The sequence below is a fragment of the Bombina bombina genome, unplaced genomic scaffold (genome assembly GCF_027579735.1).
Source record: "Bombina bombina isolate aBomBom1 unplaced genomic scaffold, aBomBom1.pri scaffold_1668, whole genome shotgun sequence".
In the NCBI taxonomy this organism is placed as follows: domain Eukaryota; kingdom Metazoa; phylum Chordata; class Amphibia; order Anura; family Bombinatoridae; genus Bombina; species Bombina bombina.
In genome coordinates, this window is record NW_026510896.1 from 1845 (window position 1) to 7267 (window position 5423).

The window sequence follows — 5423 nt, forward strand, 5'->3', positions numbered from 1 at the left end:
CTCACTATCACCTTCTTCCTATCTCTCCCTGTGTCTCACTCACTATCACCTTCTTCCTATCTCTCCCTGTGTCTCACTCACTATCACCTTCTTCCTATCTCTCCTGTGTCTCACTCACTATCACCTTCTTCCTATCTCTCCCCTGTGTCTCACTCACTATCCCTTCTTCCTATCTCTCCCTGTGTCTCACTCACTATCACCTTCTTCCTATCTCTCCACTGTCTCACTCACTATAACCTTCTTCCTATCTCTCCCTGTGTCTCACTCACTATCACCTTCTTCCTATCTCTCCCCTGTGTCTCACTCACTATCACCTTCTTCCTATCTCTCCCCTGTGTCTCACTCACTATCACCTTCTTCCTATCTCTACCCTGTGTCTCACTCACTATCACCGTCTTCCTATCTCTCCCTGTGTCTCACTCACTATAACCTTCTTCCTATCTCTCCACTGTCTCACTCACTATAACCTTCTTCCTATCTCTCCCCTGTGTCTCACTCACTATCACCTTCTTCCTATCTCTCCCTGTGTCTCACTCACTATCACCTCTTCCTATCTCTCCCTGTGTCTCACTCACTATCACCTTCTTCCTATCTCTCCCTGTGTCTCACTCACTATCACTTCTTCCTATCTCTCCCCTGTGTCTCACTCACTATCACCTTCTTCCTATCTCTACCCTGTGTCTCACTCACTATCACCTTCTTCCTATCTCTCCCTGTGTCTCACTCACTATACCTTCTTCCTATCTCTCCCCTGTGTCTCACTCACTATCACCTTCTTCTATCTCTCCTGTGTCTCACTCACTATAACCTTCTTCCTATCTCTCCCCTGTGTCTCACTCACTATCACCTTCTTCCTATCTCCCTGTGTCTCACTCACTATAACCTTCTTCCTATCTCTCCCTGTGTCTCACTCACTATCACCGTCTTCCTATCTCTCCCTGTGTCTCACTCACTATCACCTTCTTCCTATCTCTCCCTGTGTCTCACTCACTATCACCTTCTTCCTATCTCTCCACTGTCTCACTCACTATCACCTTCTTCCTATCTCTACCCTGTGTCTCACTCACTATCACCTTCTTCCTATCTCTACCCTTTGTCTCACTCACTATCACCTTCTTCCTATCTCTCCCTGTGTCTCACTCACTATCACCTTCTTCCTATCTCTCCCCTGTCTCACTCACTATCACCTTCTTCCTATCTCTCCCCTGTGTCTCTCTCACTATCACCTTCTTCCTATCTCTCCCTGTGTCTCACTCACTATCACCTTCCTATCTCTCCCTGTGTCTCACTCACTATCACCTTCTTCCTATCTCTCCCTGTGCCTCACTCACTATAACCTTCTTCCTATCTCTCCCTGTGTCTCACTCACTATCACCTTCTTCCTATCTCCCCTGTGTCTCACTCACTATCATTCTTCCTATCTCTCCCTGTGTCTCACCTCACTATCACCTTCTTCCTATCTCTCCCTTGTCTCACTCACTCACTTCACCTTCTTCTATCTCTCCCTTGTCTCACTCACTATCACCTTCTTCCTATCTCTCCCTTGTCTCACTTCACTATCACCTTCTTCACTATCTCTCCCTGTGTCTCACTCACTATCACCTTCTTCGATCTTCTCCCTGTGTCTCACTCACTATCACCGTCTTCCTATTCTCCCCTGTGCATCACTCACTATCACCTTCTTCCTATCTCTCCCTGTGTCCTCACTCACTATTACCTTCTCCTATCTCGCCCCTGTGGTCTCACTCACTATCACCTTCTTCCTATCTCTCCCTGTGTCCTCACTCACTATCAACCTGCTTCCTATCTCTCCCCTGGTGTCTCACTCACTATCACCTTCTTCCTATCTCTCCCCTGTTCTCACTCTCTATCACCTTCTTTCCTATCTCTACCTGTGTCTCACTCACGATAACCTGCTTCTATCTCTCCCCTGTGTTCTCACTCACTATCACCTTCTTCCTATCTCTTCCACTGGTGTCTCATCTCACTATCACCTTCTTCCTATCTCTACCCTGTGTCTCATCACTATCACCTTCTTCCTATCTCTCCTGTGTCTCACTCACTATCACCTTCTTCTATCTCTACCTGTGTCTCACTCACTATCACCTTCTTCCTATCTCTCCCTGTGTCTCACTCACTATCACCTTCTTCCTATCTCTCCCTGTGTCTCACTCACTATCACCTTCTTCCTATCTCTCCCCGTGGGTCCCTCACTCACTATCACTCATTCTTCCGATCTCTCCCCTGTGTCTCACTCACTATGCACCCTTCTTCCTATCTCTCCCTGTGCGCACTCACTATCACCTTCTTCCTATCTCTCCCTGGTGTCCTCACTCACTATAACCTTCTTCCTATCTCTCCCTGTGTCTCACTCACTATCACCTTCTTCCTATCTCTCCCTGTGTCTCACTCACTATCACCTTCTTCCTATATCTCCCTGTGTCTCACTCACTATCACCTTCTTCCTATCTCTCCCTGTGTCTCACTCACTATCACCTTCTTCCTATCTCTCCCTGGTCTCACTCACTATCACCTTCTTCCTATCTCTCCCTGTGTCTCACTCACTGATCACCTTCTTCCTATCTCTCCCTGTGTCTCACTCACTATCACCTTCTTCCTATCTCTCCCTGTGTCTCACTCACTATCACCTTCTTCCTATCTCTCCCCTGTGTCTCACTCACTATCACCTTCTTCCTATCTCTACCCGTGTCTCACTCACTATCACCTCTTCCTATCTCTCGTCCCCTGTGTCTCACCTCACTATCACCTTCTTTCCTATCTCTCCCTGTGTCTCACTCACTATCACCTCTTCCTATCTCTCCCGCGGTTTCTCACTCACTATCACCTTCCTTCCTACACTACCCATGTCCACTCACTATTCACTTGCCTTCTTCCTATCTCTCCCTGTGTCTCACCTCACTATCACCTCTTACCTATCTCTCTCCTGTGCTCACGCACTACACCTTCTTCCTATCTCTTCCTGTGTCACACTCACTAACACCTTCTTCCTATCTTCCCTGTGTCTCACTCAACTATCATCACCTTCTTCCTATCTCTAACCTGTTCTCACTCACTATCACCTTCTCTATCTCTCCCCTGTGTCTCACTCACTATCACCTTCTTCCTATCTCTCCCTGTGTCTCACTCACTATCACCTTCTTCCTATCTCTCCCTGTGTCTCACTCACTATCACCTTCCTATCTCTCCCTGTGTCTCACTCACTATCACCTTCCTATCTCTCCCTGTGTCTCACTCACTATCACCTTCTTCCTATCTCTACCCTGTGTCTCACTCACTATCACCTTCTTCCTATCTCTCCCTGTGTCTCACTCACTATCACCTTCTTCCTATCTCTCCCTGTGCCTCACTCACTATCACCTTCTTCCTATCTCTCCCCTGTGTCTCACTCACTATCACCTTCTTCCTATCTCTCCCCTGTGTCTCACTCACTATCACCTTCTTCCTATCTCTCCCCTGTGTCTCACTCACTATCACCTTCTTCCTATCTCTCCCTGTGTCTCACTCACTATCACCTTCTTCCTATCTCTCCCTGTGTCTCACTCACTATCACCTTCTTCCTATCTCTCCCTGTGTCTCACTCACTATCACCTTCTTCCTATCTCTCCCTGTGTCTCACTCACTATCACCTTCTTCCTATCTCTCCCCTGTGTCTCACTCACTATCACCTTCTTCCTATCTCTCCCTGTGTCTCACTCACTATCACCTTCTTCCTATCTCTCCCTGTGTCTCACTCACTATCACCTTCTTCCTATCTCTCCCTGTGTCTCACTCACTATCACCTTCTCCTATCTCTCCCCTGTGTCTCACTCACTATCACCTTCTTCCTATCTCTCCCCTGTGTCTCACTCACTATCACCTTCTTCCTATCTCTCCCTGTGTCTCACTCACTATCACCTTCTTCCTATCTCTCCCTGTGTCTCACTCACTATCACCTTCTTCCTATCTCTCCCTGTGTCTCACTCACTATCACCTTCTTCCTATCTCTCCCTGTGTCTCACTCACTATCACCTTCTTCCTATCTCTCCCCTGTGTCTCACTCACTATCACCTTCTTCCTATCTCTCCCCTGTGTCTCACTCACTATCACCTTCTTCCTATCTCTCCCTGTGTCTCACTCACTATCACCTTCTTCCTATCTCTCCCCTGTGTCTCACTCACTATCACCTTCTTCCTATCTCTCCCCTGTGTCTCACTCACTATCACCTTCTTCCTATCTCTCCCTGTGTCTCACTCACTATCACCTTCTTCCTATCTCTCCCTGTGTCTCACTCACTATCACCTTCTTCCTATCTCTACCCCTGTGTCTCACTCACTATCACCTTCTTCCTATCTCTCCCTGTGTCTCACTCACTATCACCTTCTTCCTATCTCTCCCTGTGTCTCACTCACTATCACCTTCTTCCTCACTATCACCTTCTTCCTATCTCTCCCCTGTGTCTCACTCACTATCACCTTCTTCCTATCTCTCCCTGTGTCTCACTCACTATCACCTTCTTCCTATCTCTCCCTGTGTCTCACTCACTATCACCTTCTTCCTATCTCTCCCTGTGTCTCACTCACTATCACCTTCTTCCTATCTCTCCCTGTGTCTCACTCACTATCACCTTCTTCCTATCTCTCCCTGTGTCTCACTCACTATCACCTTCTTCCTATCTCTCCCTGTGTCTCACTCACTATCACCTTCTTCCTATCTCTCCCCTGTGTCTCACTCACTATCACCTTCTTCCTATCTCTCCCCTGTGTCTCACTCACTATCACCTTCTTCCTATCTCTCCCTGTGTCTCACTCACTATCACCTTCTTCCTATCTCTCCCTGTGTCTCACTCACTATCACCTTCTTCCTATCTCTCCCTGTGTCTCACTCACTATCACCTTCTTCCTATCTCTCCCTGTGTCTCACTCACTATCACCTTCTTCCTATCTCTCCCCTGTGTCTCACTCACTATCACCTTCTTCCTATCTCTCCCTGTGTCTCACTCACTATCACCTTCTTCCTATCTCTCCCTGTGTCTCACTCACTATCACCTTCTTCCTATCTCTCCCCTGTGTCTCACTCACTATCACCTTCTTCCTATCTCTCCCTGTGTCTCACTCACTATAACCTTCTTCCTATCTCTCCCCTGTGTCTCACTCACTATCACCTTCTTCCTATCTCTCCCTGTGTCTCACTCACTATCACCTTCTTCCTATCTCTCCCTGTGTCTCACTCACTATCACCTTCTTCCTATCTCTCCCTGTGTCTCACTCACTATCACCTTCTTCCTATCTCTCCCTGTGTCTCACTCACTATCACCTTCTTCCTATCTCTTCCCTGTGTCTCACTCACTATCACCTTCTTCCTATCTCTCCCTGTGTCTCACTCACTATCACCTTCTTCCTATCTCTCCCTGTGTCTCACTCACT

General features: G+C 47.6%; 1 long non-coding RNA gene across 1 annotated transcript; it reads right to left on the reverse strand.

Moving 5' to 3' along the window:
• Positions 1 to 226: 226 nt before the first annotated feature.
• On the reverse strand, positions 227 to 3801 carry LOC128643515 (uncharacterized). Its single transcript, XR_008399830.1, has 3 exons — positions 3229 to 3801; positions 884 to 1229; positions 227 to 430 (listed from the first exon to the last, which is right to left on the reverse strand). It is a non-coding gene; the product is annotated as an uncharacterized LOC128643515 (long non-coding RNA).
• Between the last annotated feature and the right edge of the window lie 1622 nt (positions 3802 to 5423).